General features: G+C 45.9%; 1 protein-coding gene across 1 annotated transcript in view; it reads left to right on the plus strand.

Annotated features, from left to right (window-relative positions):
* Positions 1 to 18,282, plus strand: part of PTPRA (protein tyrosine phosphatase receptor type A) — a 95,757-nt gene that overhangs the window by 16,631 nt on the left and 60,844 nt on the right. The window contains exon 2 of the mRNA XM_042870903.1: positions 1,697 to 1,833. The gene's annotated coding sequence lies outside the window, so the exon portion shown is untranslated. The remainder of the gene's footprint in view (positions 1 to 1,696; positions 1,834 to 18,282) is intronic.

Below are 18,282 nucleotides of genomic sequence, written 5' to 3' on the forward strand. Positions count from 1 at the left end.
GCTCCAGAAGGGCCACTCACCTCCTCCCTTAGATTGGAGATCACCTCTCACACGCCTTGTCCTACAGACCCTTCTCCATCTCCATAGCCCTCCATTGGATGCTCTCTAATAGTTTGATGCCTATATATTGTGGTGCTCAACCTGCACACAGTGCCTGAGATGAGGCTCTGCCTGGCCCAGTAGAAGGTCCTGGTGCTGCTCCCAAACCTTACTTTGTCTAGAGAAGATAAAACAAAGTTGTGTTTAGGGTTAAGTGGAGTAGTTTGGGATGCAAAATCTGATATGGCCGGAGATTTCTTCAGCATTAGGCCAAGCAATGTATGTTCTTTCTGTTGTTCTGTCTGTAAAACAGAGCACTTCAGGACTAATTTTTCATTTGGTAAGCTCCTGGTTTATTAACCGAGTGGATAACATCGGCCTACACCCCAAATGGTCTTCAGCTCTTCTTACTCTACCTGGCTTCTGCAGTATGGTGTACTTCCAGATGTACTTAATATAATCATGGAATTATTAAGATTGGAAGATCCAGTCATGTAAAATGACCAAGCCCACCCCATCCCACCCCACCATACCACATCCCTTAGTGCCACATCTCCACAGTTCTGGAATACCCCCAGGGATGGTGACCCCACCACTCCCTGGGTAGCTGTGCCAGCGCCTGGCTGCTCTTTGTGAGAAGCAGTGTTTCCTAATATCCAACCTGAACCTCCTCTGGTACAATGTAAGCCTGTTACCTCTAGTTTGTAGTGCTAGAAGCCCATGGATTTATTCATAGAATCATGGAACCATACAGTAGCTTGGATTGGAAGAGACCTAAATATTGTCATCTAGCTCTAAGCCCCTGCTGTGGGCAAGATTGCCCAAAGCCCCATCCAGCATGGCCTTGAGCACATCCAGGAATGGGACACCCACAGCTTTTCTGGGCCTCACCACCTTAAAAGTAAAACATTTCCTCCTAACACCTAACCCAAATCTGCCTTTTTTAGTTTAAAATCATTCCTCCTTGTCCTATCACTATCTACTGGCATAAAAAGCTGGTCTCCCTCCTGATTATAAGCTGCAAATAAATTTAAATAACGAGTATGCCTTATAAACACTGTGCTACAATTTTAGACAGTAGGATCTCATAGCTGACAAAACTCAAAAGTTGAACTACATCAGAACTAAAGTTTTCTTAAAATCCAGGCTTTGTTATCTACACTTGAGACGCAACATCATTCAAATACAATCATGGTACTTCACAGTCTTGAGGTTGATTACACTCCTTCAAATAGAGAGTATATAAACTCAAAAGCTTCAGATTGGCCAGTGGGTTTGAGCCTTTTCCTCTTTTCTCCTTAAATTTGTGAGCATTTTTAATGCAGCTGGTAGTTATTTCACTTCTTTTTCCAAGTAATGCACACAAAAGCTTTCCTTACTCATGAATGCCTTGGAATCTCTACTAGGATGCCACCAGTCAGAGAGAATCTGGAAGTCACCTTCCATTTGGAACATGCAGCTGGAGACCATAGGCAGACTTTGATATTTCTTATATGTTCAGGATCTGTTGTGTGAGAACAGCCCCCATCATTCACAGTGAAGTTGAAACCTTTGGGGGCAATTAAAAAAAGAAATAATTTGCTTGAAGTGGCTGATCTGTGAGAGCTGGCTCACTTAGCTTGGCACAAGCCAGTAACCAGGTGTTTCTCTCTTCCAGGGCGCATCGAGGATAATCATCAGCCTTAATAAGGATTGATTGTGTGCTACCCATCGTCGTCCTGATTGGATACCAAACAGAAGAGCTTTGGCCATTGCACTGAGGAGGTGAACAGTTGGATGAGCGTCCCTGCTAAGGTACAGTGTGACCCTGGTGCTTTGAATGTGAAACTGGGGCTGCTGTAGCTCAACACCGGCCTTTGATGGTGCAGAGTTTGCAGAAGTCTCATGGATTCACACCTCCAAGCCTTGCAGCAGCCACTCTGTTTTCCCCAAGTTTGTTCATGATGAACTAAGCTTTCTAAAGCTTTGATTTGATGCAAACCTTCATGAGTCTAGTATTTTACTTTTCCTTGAATGAATCTGTCATTTTTGGAACTTTTAGTTCATGCTGCAAGTTGTACAGAGTTGGATGTTAATATTTGCTCTATTTTGAAAAGGGTTTTTCATAAGGCTATTTTTTTTCTTGGTCATACAAACCAGCATTAGGTTGAAATTACCTGGGCACAGATGTTGCATAATTCTGGTGTGAATAGATTTGTTAAGGAAGAAGAGAGGAAAAAAGAACAGAGCCTCTTTGATGAAAGGAGGGTCATGGAGTAAGAAGGAAGGTCATGAAATAAGAAGCAATGTTACTCAGCATGATAGTGAGTTAAAAACCAGCATCCAGCAGGGAGGCTGTGGGCAGTTCTTGTGATTGAAGTTCTTCTAGGATTGTATAGCAAATTCAGATGTGTGTTTGAAATGGGGAGATTTTTATAAACAGGGCTTTTCCAAAGCATTTTTCATTGCTGTGGCTTTTATGTGTGCAGATTCACACTGTCTAGAGATGAAGTTTGTGTATGTGGTTTGCTATTTCCTTAAAACTTTCACGTAGGTTCCTGTTGACACAGCAAGCTTCACAAACTTGACCAATTTATGGTTTCATGCAGAAATTCTTTGAATTCTTTTGCAAACCTGGTGTGATAACCTCTGTTCCAAACTGAAGAGAGTTGTAGCTTTCATGGGTGACTAAATGCTTCTCTTTGAATCTGTGGGATGCTTAGCAATGCGTTCCAGGTCTAGAAGTGTGTGTGTATGTGTGCATATGTACTCAGATGAATTTCATACTGTTCTACTACGTGTATTTTCTGTTCTGCTTGGCTCCTACTGGGCTCGTTCTGCTGTTTCAGGTACTGTGAGCTGTTAGACCAAGCACAGCAGTGGATGCTGTTACTGTGTCACACAGATCCTGGTGGGCTTTTTGACTCTCACGTGCTACTGGTGAGGAGCATTGGGCTGAGTGGCTTTTCACTCTGTGGTTGTGAAATAGCCATTACCACCTGACAGTGTTACAGCACCGTTTTATGGGTTATTTTTTAGTGTTTCACCTTGATTCAGATAACAAAGCATTCCGTTTTGGATGTTATGGTGGAAAACTACTGCAAGAAGAATACAGAAAGGAATCCTGTAGACGTATCCCTACTCTTGTTGGGCATTGTTTTCTCTGGTCACGTTTGCTCGTCACAGGCTACTTTTTTAGCAATGTCACTCATATATTCCTGCTCAGATTTACCATAGGGTGTAGCAGTGGCAAACCTAGGGAGTTTGCATTTGCAGTGTGCAGGTAAGAAAGTTTAAAACCTCATTGTTTTTTCTCACTGGAAGCTTTGGGATCCCAAGTGTCTTCGTGCTGTCAGGTTGGACAGCTCCTCTGTGCAGAGACCTCAGTGGTCTCATGGTTACGAAAGCAGCAACACTCAGATAACTAGTGATAGGATGAGAGGTAATAGCCTCAAGTTATGCCAGAGGAGCATCAGACTGGATATTAGGAATCATTTCTTCTCCTAAAAAGTGGTCAGGCACAGGCACAGCTGCACGGGGAGTGGTGAAGTCACCGTCCCTGGATGTGTTGAAGAACTGTGGGGATGTGGCGCTGAGAGATGTGGTCAGTGGGATGGTGGGGATGGATTGGGGTTGGACTTGGTGATCTTAGAGGTCTTTTCCCAACCTTAGTGATTCTGTGATTCTTTGAACACTGCTCTGTTTTTTTAACATCCATCAGTACCTCCTGTCTTGAGCTGCAGCATCCCATTGCAGGGCGTTGTTGAGTGGTGAAGCTTGCTCAGTCCTGCTGGATCCCTAAAGTTTGGTGCCTGCCCCACTCTACCCTGGTCAGGAAAGTTTCACCCAGACACTCCTGGGTTTGCACAGCTTTTTCCAAAAGAATGACTTCTCTGATCCCAGCAGGGTAGGAAGGAAGCACTGTGGGTGCTGCACAGAGCTGGCCAGGAAGTCCAGTGTTTCCTGGGGCACGGCTGGGCTCAGCTTGGTGCCTCGTCCTTCAGCAACCAGGCTTCCACAAATAGTCATGTTTAGAGTAATGCAGCACATTGTTCAAAAGCTGTGGTATTTCAGTCTTAGGCTAGCAGAAAGGATGATTCCTTCAGAATCCACGAAGAAGCTGAGCTGCAGGTCGGGAGCTGCATTTGAGGATCATTGCCAACAGAGCTTTCTTGGAAACTCTTCCATGTTTAGCAGAGTTGGAGGTCTCAAGTTGAACTCAGGATGATAAACCACGGAGGTTTTGGCAGGGTGACATGTTTGGATGCTTTGTTCTTGGCCTTTCTGGCTTGGATATGTAGGTGAACCCCCGCCTGGGCTGGCTCAGAAACTTCTGTCCAAGTTCGTAGCAAGCAGTTTTCCACTGAAAAGGGAAGTTCTTTAAGACTGAAACATTTTGTTTTTTTTCTCTTGGATAGAATTCTCTAACCCTTTGACAACATATGTTCTAGTTCTCTGCTTCAGATCAGTGCTCAACCTACCCTATAGGGTCATCATTTTTCTTAAAACTGATGTTCTTCTTCTTTGTCTGCACCCTCTTGCTGTGCAGCTCACCTGCCTGTCTGCACCTCTTGTGGTACACCAAGACCTTCCTGTGCATAGAAAATGTCTTATTTCTGGTAAATCTCACAGCAAATGGGGGTGATTTCAGAAGAGTACATGGAGAAGAGACAGCTGTGCACATAGCCTGGAATGGGAGTTAGCCTCGTGCCTGGGTAAGACTTGTCTTGGTCTTTTTTTTTTGTATGGATGTCCATCACTTTCTCAGAGTATTATCATTCAGTTTTTCAGAAAACTTTAACATTTATGTTCAGAAAGGAAGAAAAACCTTTCCCTTACTCCAAAGGCCATTTTATCACCTCTGAAATCCCCATGAGAGCAGTTTGTCAGAATACACCGGGGAATGCGGGGCGCTCAGCCTGAGCTTGAATGCTCCATTGATTTGAGCTCATCTGTATCAGCGAGACACAATGGCAGCAAAAATCTTTTTATCAGTGACTGCACGGGGTTAAGAAGGAAGATTTCCCTAAGGTTCTTTACCACATTGTGTTTTCCAAGGAGGCCCTGAGAAAAGCAGCTGCACTGAGAAGCTGGTAACTGCAGGCAAGTAGCTGCACGTGCTGGTGTGCATACCCACATGTATGTACCCAGAGCTCTCCCAGATAGCCTACAACCTGAGAAAATGGAGATAAAATCAAAAGACAAGTGATGTTAATTATGTTTTCAAGGCAGTTGGAGATTGATGGAAAAATGCTGGGTTGAAACCTTGTGGGATTTGCGTCCTCCCAGTGAGGTTTCTCCTTGCAGCCCTCCCAGTGCAATTTGGTGCTGGGTGTGGGAGGAAGGCTTGGTGGTTGTGGCTGTCACCTATTGTCGGGGTCAGATGATGACAGCTTTTGTGTTTTGGATGACGCAGATGTTACCACCAAAACACAAAGCAAATGCTTCTTTGTGTCCCGTGCTGGATGTATCCTGTCATGGTGGAGGAATGTTCTTCAAACTGCACGGCACAAATTTGAATTCAATAGAAGTTTTGGCTTTAGATTCAAAAGCAAAAAACAGCCACTCTGAAACACGACTGAACTTTTTCTTCTACCCACACTCTTTTCCCTTCCTTTTCATCCTCACCAAAATCTGGCCTGCGTTTTGGTTTTGGGACAATGGTGAGGTTGCCAGCCCAACTTTGCATGCTGAATGAGCTTCACAGAAGCAAAAAGGCAATTCTGAGAAGTCTTGGATGTCCCTTTTCTTTATAGAGAAACAGGTAGACAACCAAGCTGACAAAGGCCGGATGTTAGACACTTGGAGTATAACGGGCAAGCCAGTGTGGATTAACTAAATTACAAATGAGTCCATTGTGATGGTTAAATGAAATGGATTTTGTGATGTGAGCTGAGGAAACAAAAAGAACAGCCATGTGTAAGGACCCCAAATCAGGGAGACCACAACATACAGACATGAAAACCTGTATGGGACAGTTTTTCTTGCCATGCCCTTCTGTGTTAGAGTGATCTTAGGCCAAGAACTGGCTTCAGGTTTTTTTCTGATCAACCTTTTGTGCCTACAGACACATTATAATAATGCTATCAAATGTGTTACTGTGCTGAAATTGCTCTGTGCATCTTTGGCTTGGACTGGATGACCTTTATAGATCTCTTCCAACTCAAATGATGCTATGATTCTCTGGTGCATTTGTGGAAATCGTACTTCACCAGTAGATAATATTTAAAGGATAACACAAGCTTGTTTTATATCCTTTAAGATGGAAGGCCTTCCTTCAAAGAATCATGACTAGACCAAGTCAGTGCCTCATAGCAGATATAAAGGGCATAAAGAAAGTCTTTGGAATGGTCTTTCCCTCCGGCATCTTCACTCAGGTTCTTCAGTCAGTCATGCCAAGGAGGTTTCGTGGAAAGGCGAGATGCAGAGCTGATACGACTTCCCCAGGGCTGAGAACTTCTAGAGCTGAGACCCAAACACTAATCTCTTTAATTCCAGCTCGGCACTTCACCATGAGATAATTATTCTGTGTGATTAATCCATGAAATGCCTGTAAAGCCATAATGCTGTGTATGCATTGAGGGAAACCAACTACAAGTCCTCCTTTGAGCCGTTTGCTGTCCGCAACGCCTTTCTGCTTGAACTGCCCTTTGAATACAAACATGTGCATCATCAGTGCTGAAAAGCTCCACGTATTGCTTGTTATTCATTATTTTCACCTAACAGTGAGTAAAGTTATGTTTGTTCAGCTTAGTTTCCTGAGGATCCAAGAGTGGTAACAGAAGACAGCCTGCACTTACCCTTCTGTCCCAAAGAGCATTATGAGCCATCAAGCGATCGCAGCCACATTCAGAGAACATCAAAGTCTTCCAACTTTGCAAGTGCTGTGAAAATTGAGAAGCAGGGAGGTTGAATGGAGAGATCAGAGCGCTTCCCAGGCTTGATGGTGTTCTGTAGTGTAGATTGACTTCTTCCCTGCTGCTGGATAATCCACCTCTGTAGGATGACACCGACTTCCCACTTGAGGTCATGAAGTCACCAACACCGTGTGAGTGATGCTGGGCAATTATTTTGCCCCTCTGCTGCCTATAACTCTTAGGGAATGTATGGATGGCTTCTTTGTTCACTCGGAGGCACATGCTGCCTCTTTTACAGACATTAGCAGATTTACAGCCAGCAGCTTGCAAACTTAAAACGCTGTAAATGCTGTCAGTACCCCACGGCTGGAGACCCTCAAGTATCTAATGCACCACACTGCAAGCTGTGAAATTGGAAATTCAGCACAACTTGAATGCTTTTAGGTGGTAAGCAGCAGAACTAATGAAGCTCAGCATGCTAATGAGGGAGGTATTTATCGTCAAGTGCAGTGCTGCTAGGGAGTAGGCAGTGTTCAGCTTCACCCTTGGAACCCTTCTGGGAGGCTTGCAAGCAAGCTGCATTGCAGCAGAAGGAGCGTTGCCAGCAGCGGATCCTCCAGAGGGAATCCTGGTTCAGGAGAAAAAACACAACCAGAGGAGCTTCACAGAAATGGCCCAGAAAATAAAATCCCGTGTATAATTTATAAAAGAGCTTAAGGAGGAAAGAGGAGTGTTGATGTGGAACTGATTGTTCTTGCTGGCTAGAAAGTGAAGATGAAACTGAGAAGAGACCCAAGGCAGTAGTTTGCCCCTGGGATAAGAGAGATGCTAACAGCTTATACAGTAGCAATTGGGAGTATCCAAAAATATTGGCATTTCCACATTGGAGAACTCCTCCCTTCTCCAGTGCTGCTCATGGGAGTCACTGTCATCCCTTAACTTTAATTGGGAAATGTCAAACTGAGCGAACGTGTTGCTTTTAACCTTCTCTGTACTTGGATGAAAAGCGTTCAGAGCTGGAAGGAGGCTTCACTGACTGGAGGAGGCTTCACTGAGAGGAAAGGCTCTTTTCTAAAGGCAGGACTTGAGGAATACGCTGGCTTTTATTTTTGTTTTTATTTCTTTCAGTCTTTGCATCTCTAGGGGCTCTCTGGGAGGGAGGAACCATTTACACTTTCCGTATTTGTCATCTGGGAGGCTTAAATTAAAAGGAGAGGGGATTACTTGGGAGAATTTTGCTTGCAAGGATGGCTGTCAGTGAGACAAAGCTCCCATCTGAGGGGGTGTGGTGGCTTCTGTGGCTTTGTATTAATCACCACCAGCCCCAGGAGGCAGGGTTAAGGACGGCAAACCTCAGCCTTGTGTGGTCTGACAGCTGAATGACATGGAGCCAAGATGGACTCCTGAGCTTCTGTCTGAATGGAGCAGGGCTGCCAATGGTTTCAGTTTAGATACCCTTAGCAGAGAAATGTGCATCCGCAAACCAGCACACACAAATTCTGCTTCAGTTGCTTCGCATCTCCGCGTCTGGCTTGGGATGAGCTTCGTTTGTTTCCAGCAAGAACACGAAATTCCTGCTGAACCACATTGTGCAGAGCTCAGAGCCACGCGTTGACGCGGCGTTGGTTGGGAACACGAAGAGTTGGAAGAGAGTGGTGGGAAAATCACAGCAACCAATGCCTGTTGGCAACCAGCGGCCAAACCCGAGTCCTCTGTGAGCACAAGGCTCTACAATTATAGCAGCTTTCCCAGGTCAGGAAACGAATGCTGTGACTGCTGTATTCCTGTGTGCGATATTTATGACACACAATGTTATCTTTGTAATTGTTACGTCTGCTTTTATGTAGTGCAATTAGGGTGGAGCTGAGGTTAATGCTAATGTTAATCGTTTTCGCGTTCCTAATTTAGACTCCAAATGCTTTCCTTCAGCAGCGATTGAGTAACAAAAATTATTCATGCTATTGTCCTGCTGTCACATCTGTGATGTGGGGAGATGGCAGCAGAAATCGCCTCCATCCTGGATTTGCCCACTGAAAAGATCCTGCACGTGAGCTCTGGAGTGTTCTCCTGCTTGAACCACGCTGGGAAGTCCTCTGGGTCTTAATAGATGGAGATGCTGCGAAACTGAGCCCTGTGCTTCAAGAGGCATCCAGCTAGAAGGGCTTCAACCTGGCTGAGGCACAGGAACTATTTATGATAACCTGGTTCAGAGAAACTCACCTCTGATGTGAGGTTACTGGTGCCCTCAGCTTCCTAATGAGTTGAGATACGTGTTTTTGTACCAATTTAAAGTTAAAATCATACTGAGGACCAATCAGCTCGATGTTCTATCAACAGCAATTTCACAGCCGTCTTCTTTGGCTGGTTGCAAAAGAAACACACGCAGCCATTTTGCAGATGCTCAAACTTTGTGTTTTTTTTTACGTTGTGTTCACAAATGAAAGACTTCTTTGCTGAAGGCCGTTTGCTTTTCCTGCAACCAAACCAAAGGGCGTGAATGGCTGTGCTCACGGAGCACCAGAGAGTTGGCTGAGTTATGAAAGAAACAACTTCTAAGAGAGCTCTTCATTTTGTGCTTCCTCAGTTCAGGGCTTTCAAGCCTTTCACAAAACTGAGATGCATCCCATGGGGCCAAAGCCATCCTGGGGTGGTGGTTTGAATGACTTAAGTATCTTTTTTTGGTCTGATTTGTGACTTGTTTTAATTTATTGCCTCCTCTGTAAACCACAGATATGTTTGTCATTTGCAATTACATGGAAGGGAAAAGCAACAAGAAAAAAAAGAAGCAAAAAAGCTTTATTTGGATTTTTAATTCATTCTTTCTCCTTGCCTTGGCGTTGGGTGCAGTGAATTCTTTTCATGAGAGAGCTGGATTGAAATAGTTGCTCAAAGGGCACGTGAGAGGTGGAGGTGATGCAAGCCCAAGGATAATAATGAGTTTTATGCCTTTGTTGAGATTGATTCAAGGAATGTTTAGACGTTGTCTTGAGGGACGTGGCTTAGTGAGAAGATTGGTGATAGGAGGACAGGTGGACTGGATGATCTTGTAGGTCTTTTCCAACCTTGGTGATTCAATGATTCTGCTGCAATCTTCCACCAGGTCTGTGTTGCATTGAGCAATTTAAAATTGCACCTATTTTTTTTTAACCCTGTAAATCCTCCTCCTCTTTTATTTTAGCTTTTACGTCTTAAATTTAACCTACAAGAGCTGAACTTTGGGTTATCTTTCCCAAAGCTGCAACTAAAGTAGGCACAGTGCCTCCAAAGCCAAAGGTATCCACTCTACACCTAATATGGTACCTGGTGATGGGATCACCAAATGCACATAGAACAAGACTTCTTGTTTAGTTGTTCTAATGCAACTTTAAAATCCCTACACTGAAATTCCCATGTCTCTCTCACAATTTTTCTGCTTTACTTAACCAAATCTGGTAGATTTGGTCTCAGAAAGAGTGGTTGGTTACTGGCACTGACTGCCCAGGAAAATGTTGGAGTCGCCATCTCTGGAGGTGTTAAGAGCTGTGGAGATGTGGCACTGAGGGACGTGGTCAGTGGGCATGGTGGGATGGGTTGGGCTTGGATATGGGCATCTTTGAGGCCTTCTTCAGCCTTAACAATTCAATATGTTCGTTTTTGAAGTGGAGAGAAAATTGTGGTACAAATATTTTGGTGACAAAATACTTTGAACAGATTCAGCGCATGAGCTTTCGCATTGCCATCGATCAGTCTTACAACAGGGAGGGAGCAGAGCATCACGTGGGTTGTTCTGTAAGGTTATTCAGTGTCTAAAGAAGGTGCAACCTGCTGCTTTCCCAAAAAGTTTTATTCTGTAGAACTCTTGTTGTGATGACTTTAAGCAGCAGCGTTGGCTTGGCAATGATTTCAAGATGCGGCGTCGGGGTGCCAGCCCTTATGGGGACCATGGACACGGTGCTTGTAGTAATTGGGCTGCAAACAGTGGGAAAAGTGGAGTTTGTCATGAATATTTTATTCAACTTTAAGAATATAGAACTGCAACTGCTTTCCTAGAGTTTGTGCAAAAATAACGTGTGCCAACATAAACCACAGTGGAAATGGGAGAGGGTTTAGTGGGAGAAAACCAAGTTCTCTCTAGGCCGTTATTATAGGAGCTTATAGTATTTTTATTAGGAAAAGCATTGCTTGGGTTTCCTTATGTTTTCTATGTCATCTGGAGCTGTTTGGGGCAGGCTGTGCACATAGCATGCCTTAAAACCCTGCTGCCTTATTCATGGAGCAGCCTGAGCTGGTGGGTGGCAACCAGCAGTGGTTGGAACTGTATGGGCTTCAAGGTCCCTTCCAACCCAACCGTTCTGTGGCTCTATGATTCTACAACTCCATGAAGCTGTCGGTGCTTCTGATGCCCTTAGATGTTCTCATCCTCTGATGTTTAAAGGGTTCAGTGCTGTGTTTAGTGAAAGACTTCAGGACTGGAAGCTGCAGGTCTCTTGGCAGCTCTGGCTTTCCGGTAGGAAGGTACTTAATCACCGTGATGCATCGAAAGGAATAGTAAAAGCCTTTGCTCATAAAATAGGAGGGAAAAATAAATCAAGTTGATTTATGCAACGGCGTGATGGTATTGCTGGAAAAAAAACCATGCGGACCTCGAAGATAATGGGAGCAGCACTGGGTTATATTTAAACAAACTTTGCCATTGCCTTTTCTTTATCAGATAGGGAGAATTGCGTGGGAAGAAATAATGGTAGAATCTGCGCTCCTCTATCAAGAAATCCCTTAATAGGTTTCACCAAATATTTTCACAGCGAATTGAGATTGCGGAGGAGATAAGATGATAGGGCTTAAAATGCCCCGAGGTCCCCGTGTGAGGGATGGTGAATGGGGTGTTAGCGGGGAGATGAGGTGATACATGCAGGATTAATGCCTGCCTGTTTGCTTATGGGGAGCAGAGCCATGAGATGGGAGAGGTGGGGATGCCAACGCTGGGAGGAGCGTTGGTGCATGCGCAGCAGTGAGAAGGTGCTTCCTGAGCAGGGAAGGAATGGATTCTATAGGCACTGCAGGTTGGAGTCGTATGGGAGGCTGGCATTCAAGGCCAGGCTGGATGTGGCTCTGGGCAGCCTGGCCTGGTGGTTGACGACCCTGCACATAGCAGGAGGGTTAGGAACCAGATGATCATTGTGGTCCTTTTCAACCTGGGCCATTTTGTGATTCTATGGGAGCTGGTTGCATTCCCCCTTTTTGTTGGGTGATATTTATTGTTTCACTTGGCTTATAACTCCCTCGTCGGCGCACGGGGGTGTGGGAGGGGGAAGGAAGTGACAACTTGCTTTCTTTGCGGGATGGTTTGAAGACCTGCAGATGAAAGGCTTGATGCGAGAGCCAGGTGTTAGCGGAAGCGATAGAAATAAATGCACTTTGGGAAGCAATTCCTGCAGGTACAGCGGGTGAAGTAACCTGAAACGCAGCACTCGGGGTGCGGCGGAGGAGCACTCGGGAAGATTGCAGCCCGTCCAGTTTTGCTTCCTAACATTACACACCATGGAGAACAGCCTGGTGCTTTTCTCTCTGGGGTTTGCAGTGGTCGGGTGGCACTCCTGAGCTCCTGTTCCTGGAGAGGAATGGTGGGAGCTGCAGGTTTGCTTTGTTTGCACAGTCACAGAGCCCTGCTTCCCCTTGTAGCACAGCAGGAAGCAGGCTGCTTGGTGGCAGGGCCAGCCCTGTTTTCTCGACAGCGCTCTGACAAAGCTGTGTCCACACCGAGTCCTGCTGGGAAGGGCTCCATCGCCCCTAAGCACTCCCAAACTCCTCCCAAAGCGAGCCGAAGCTTTCTTACCTCACCCCGAGCCTTGTTTTTTACCCCACTACGCCAAAATAAGAATTAAAAAAAGAAAAAAACCCACAAAAACTCAACCGTTTTCTGCTTCTTTCAGTACTGTTACATAAAACGTGGCTGTCACACCCACCAGCTTCCTTTTCGGTTCTGCCCGGCTCGGTGTTGCTGAGCTTGGGGTGCCTTCAATAAAGCGTTTTGTGCTGGGTCGTGGCAGCAGCAGGCTTTTCCTACTGACACGACCAGACTCTCAATGTGACATTCAGGGCTTTAAAACACTGCAAACAGCTTTCTGACAATAGCTGGTGTTGTTCAAAGAGTGACAGAAATAATCAAGAGGATTTTTTTTTTTTTCTCCTTTTTTTTTTTTTTTGGCAATCTCCGCGGGCTTTGCCTGAGGGGAAACAGCCTGTTTGCATTGACAGCACTGGAAGAGTGATGTTTCATGGAGGGGAATGTGAGAATCACAGAATGGCTTGGGTTGGGAGGGACCTCAAGGATGGTCAAGCTCCAATCCCCCTGCTGCAGGCAGGTCCAATAATCTCCACATTTAATACCAGACCAGATTGCCCAGTGCCCCTTCTAACTTGGATTTGAGCACCTCCAGGGATGAGGCATCCACAGCCTCTCTGGACAGCCTGTTCCAGCACCTCACCACTTTCGTAGTAAAGAAAAAGGGTGAAGTCAAAAGGAGGGGACTTCATGTCGTGATCTGGATGGTGCTGGGATGTTTCTGAGATTATGGATCCAAATTTTTGTGTGTTTATAGCATCACAGGCTGGCTTTATGGCATATGCTTTGACTGATCACTGGATGCTTGGAAAGGTAGGGTCATTGGGCAATAGGCTTGGTGGTTGTGGGTGGATGGTTGGACTAGATGATCTCCGTAGTCTTTGACTCCAGAACAGGTAAGCTCCAGACCTCTGGAGGTCTCTAACCATCCTCATTAGGGCAGGATTGTGTTGCTCAGGACTTCATCCATTGGAAACCTCCAAGGATGGAGGTTGTACAACCTTTCTGGGCAACCTGTTGTCCTCCTTCACCAAACAAATGTTGATAAGGTTTCTCTCCGTAGTTTGGGTGTCTCTTGTTTCTGAATGGGTCAGGATCCCTGGGGACAGAGAGTACAGAAAAGGCAGAGACTCTGAATGCCACCTTCATTTTTCACTGTCAAGGCCAGCCCTCAGGAATCCCTGGTCTCCTAGGCCAGAAAGTCTGAAAAGAGAAGGACTTTGTTTAGTCGAGGAGGATCAGATTAGAGTTCATTCAGGGAAACCTGGCGTCCATAAATCCATGGGCACCAATGGGGGCTGGTGAACACTATTGCTGGGTCACTCCATCATCTTGGAAGGGTTATGGAGAACAGGAGAGGTGCCTGAGGACTGGAAGAAAGCCACTGTCACCTTGGTCTTCAAAAAAGGGCCAGAAGAAAGACCTGGGAAACTGCAGGCCAGTCGGCCTCACCTCCATCCCTGCAGAGGTGATGGAGCAGCTCATGCTGGAGGCCATCTCTAAGCATGTGGGGGAAGGGAGGGTGATCAAGAGTAGTCAGCATGGACTCACAGGGAAATCACACTTAATCAATCTGATAGCCCTCTGTGTGAAGACAACGGGCTTCTTAAATGAAGGGAGAATAGGAAAAATGTTTTTCTAAGACTTCCTTGCTTCCAATCTTGCCATGCATTCCTGTTGATGCTCATACCAGTGATACGATACTGCTGCTGTGATGCCAGCACCCTCTGTCAGTGAGGCATTTCTTGGTGCTGTGCCCTGAATAGGGAACAGAGAATTGCTGCTTTTATTCTTTGCTTTCCAACACGATTCGGAGTGTTTTAACACAATTTGGAGTATTTTTCTGTTCTTTCTGGTAATTTATTACAAAAAAAAAAAAAAGTCAAGAGCATCAACATTAGAGCAGCTGATTTCTTGGTAATTTCTCCAATATTATGGGTATGGCAAACTATAATGCATTCACTTTGCACACTGAGTGTGGACGCTGAGGAAAGAGCATTTGCGCTTCGTTTTGACTCAAATCAACTCCAGCCTCATCTATTGAAATCACTTCTTCCTCCAAACAGACTTAAATACTTATAAGAAGAGAAACCACTCCAGAATGAAGCTTAAACTGGAAAGGGAGTGTGCGGCGGCTGCAGCCGTGCCACACTCGGCCCGGTGCGTGCTGTGGGTGCAAATGAGGCTGGTGGTTTTGTCCTGCTGATGGATTAGGCACAGTTGCTACTGGTTACCTACACGGCTTATGTCTGCAGGGCTCTGCTTTTCAGCTTTCCCTCCCCAAAAGCATCGCCGGGGCTGGGAACTGGATGGGTTGCCACTGAGAGCTTCCACGTTGTGCTCGTCCCTTAATGTCACTCATGGGGCAGTTCTGCAGTTATGCACCCCAAGAGCACCCAGGGGAGGGGCAGGATGGGGGTTAAGAAAAGGTTCTGCCCCACGGGGCGTTGGGCATGGAACAGGCTGCCCATCCTAAACTGCTGGAGCTCAGGGAGCGCTGGGGCACCGCTCTCAGCCATGGGGTTTGGGTTGGAGCTGGGTGTTGGACTCAGTGATCCTTGTGGATAGGAAAGGGCAGAATGACACCCACCACCTGTTGTCCCAGTGCTCAGGTTGATTCCCCCTGGAAAATAGCCCAAGTATGGAACCTCCTGCATCCCACCCACAGCTTATGATAAAAGCAGTGTTGGTGACCCAGCTCCAGCCTTGTAATGTGATGAGCTGGGGAGATGTGCTCAGCTTTTATCCATTCTGCCAGTGTTGTCAGGTGAGGTGCTGGCACAGACTGCCCACAGCAGCTGTGGGTGCCCCATTTCCAAGGATGCTCAACACCAGGCTGATTGGACCCAGGGCAGCCTGACCTGGTGCCTTATCTAGTGGTTGTGCAACCCTATCCACAGCAAGGGAGTTGGAACTAGATGAGCCTTAAGACCCCTTCCAACCTAAGCCATTCTATGATTCCATATGATTTCTTTGTCTTTGAGCGTAGAGCTGGAGAGCAACTACCACTCCCTTGCTTTGCTCTAGGCAGCCACATGCTCCTCATCCCCCTCTGCTGCCAGAGATATTCACAGCCCTTCCTCGGTGCCGATCTCCAGCTCTGCACTACACTGGGGATCATTTCCTAAGCCATGTTGTGCAATACAGAGCGTGATCCCACACGCATTTTGTGAAAGCAAAAGAGGATTTTGTGTGTTGCACTGGAAAATCAAAGCTGTGTTTGGGGGAACTTGTGGTCTGATGATCCAGTTGGACGAGCTCAGCTTTCCTTGCTATTTAAATATACTCTCCCAGAATTATAATGGTGCCTGGCTCCATGGCTATGGTTTAACACTTTAGGAGTGTGCAGGATTTCCCTGCTACGAACCTGTTTCCCTGAAGGTAGAGCCTTCATTCAAGCGGACAAGAATAGCAAGAGAAGAGGAGCAGATCAGGGAAAACAATATATGTTTTTGTTAATGCTACAGGCCAGCAGTGCATCCAGAAAAAGGAACCCAATCTGCTTTTTCCTGTGCTTAGAGCACACCAAGGAGGTGGGAAACAGATTTCTTTGCTCTTTAGGAACGTGAGGAGTTTATTGCAGCTGCTTGTCCTGGAAGCCTGGATACATCTATGGACAGGACAAGGTCCTGCCCTTGCAGACGCATCCCACTGCCCAGCTTTGGTGAGCATCTCATGCCTGACCATCCATCATATGATCTGCAGCAGCAAATTTCACTTCCTCAGTGCCTAATAAATGCAGGGAAGAAAAAATAAATAAAAATAGATGATATAGCGGAAAAAAGAAACGCATTTAGCCCTGTTCCAGTGCTGCATCAGGGGAACCTGTTATGTTCCAGTTTAATCCTTCACCCTCATGCCTTCCACGTGTTCATCTCCAAGAGGGCCTCCAGGTGGGCTTGTGATATACAGGCCATATATATACAGGAATTAGCTGGTGGAATGTCTTCTCACCTCTTAAATACGCAGCTGCTTGCTTATAGAGATGGCTGCTTGCTCATAGGGATTTTGTTGCAGTTGCTGCTCCTGGCAGCCTGGACACATCTATGAACTGGAGAAGTTCCTGCTGAGATCATAGAATCATTGAAACATAGAATGGTTTGAGTTGGAAGGGACCTGTAGGATTATCTAGTTCCAACCCTCTGAAATAGGTAGGGACACTGAACAAACCATAGCAGGTAAGATAGGAATGGGGCACCCAGGTGGGGAGGCAGTGGTTTAAGCAGTCCTGGGTGGAACCTGGCTTTCACCTGGGGGGAAGGACATGAGTGAATTTGAATTGAAAATATCTGATTTTAAATAAAAAAAAAACAAACAAACCAACACATCCCAACCATTTAAAGCAATACTTTGTACTTATAAACAAGGAATGCAAAGATACAGAGAAGATCTCCAGAGAAGCAAGGCGCTTCTGCAGACCCTGCACCAATGAAACAAAGCAGACACCCCTGAACAAAACCAAAGCCTCCTTCGTTTGGTCGTCTGAAGGCTGCAAGGGATTATGGTGATGGATTACAGTGAAGCCCTGCAGCTGCGTGCAACATCTGGCACCGCAGTTCGGTCGTAGATTTTCCATCCACAGGGCGGTTTTGTCCATGACTTTTGACTCCAGTTTCCATCTTCAGGCTTAACACCGTGCATCCAAAGGTTACAGAATTCCCATGGTACGACTCCTCGTGCAGCATTGCAGGGACCTTGCTACTGGCGTGATGAGTCCCATAGGTTTTGTCCTGCTGCCCTGCCAATAGCAGCATCTCGAGCAGAACTATCACAGCTCATCCAAAGAATCTGGTTTGGGGTCTCCAGACACTAACCCTATAGGCCCTTTGTAATGTTTTTTACCCCACGTAGTGAAATGCCTGCTGCTTTTGAACCTGATGCATGTAAAGATTTTGGGAGGTAATTCTTCTGATCCTCAGGTCCATGAAGATCCCACAGATACCTGTGGTATTAGGTCTGTGTGTCTGCTCAAACTGAATATCCCCCAGCCTAAAAACTGCAGCAGAGTGAATCACAGAGTTGCTGAGGTTGGAAAAGAGCTCAAAGATCACCATGTCCAACCCCAACCCATCTCCCCATGCCCACGGGCCATGTCCCTCACTGCCACATTTCCACTGTTCTTGAACACCTCCAGGGACAGTGACTCCACTACTTTGGAGATAGTGATAGGGCAGCCCCTGCCACACTTGTAGTTGTGTTGTTTCAAGGCGGTTATAAATAAATGTAAGCAAACACTTTTGTTGGTGATGCCTAAAAAAAGTGGGTGGATTTACTCACAAATTTTGGACAGCGAATCTAACATTGATTTGTTTGGGCAACAGATCTAAAAGTTGAATCTGATGGTCAAACCCGTAGGTGAAAATCTTCCATTAACAAACTGAGATGGTTGAGTTCAAGTGCCAGGAGTGAAAACACTTCTTCCTTTGCTGGGTTTATTTTGTTGTCTGATTTCAGCCTTCCTTTCATAGACTCATAGAATGGCCTGGGTTGAAAAGGACCACAATGATCATCTGGTTTCAACTCCCTGCTATGTGCAGGGTCTCCAACCACCAGGCCAGGCTGCCCAGAGCCACATCCAGCCTGGCT

Source organism: Lagopus leucura, unplaced genomic scaffold, assembly GCF_019238085.1.
Source record: "Lagopus leucura isolate 7727_CA_CO unplaced genomic scaffold, USGS_WTPT01 Super-Scaffold_100004, whole genome shotgun sequence".
Taxonomy (NCBI): domain Eukaryota; kingdom Metazoa; phylum Chordata; class Aves; order Galliformes; family Phasianidae; genus Lagopus; species Lagopus leucura.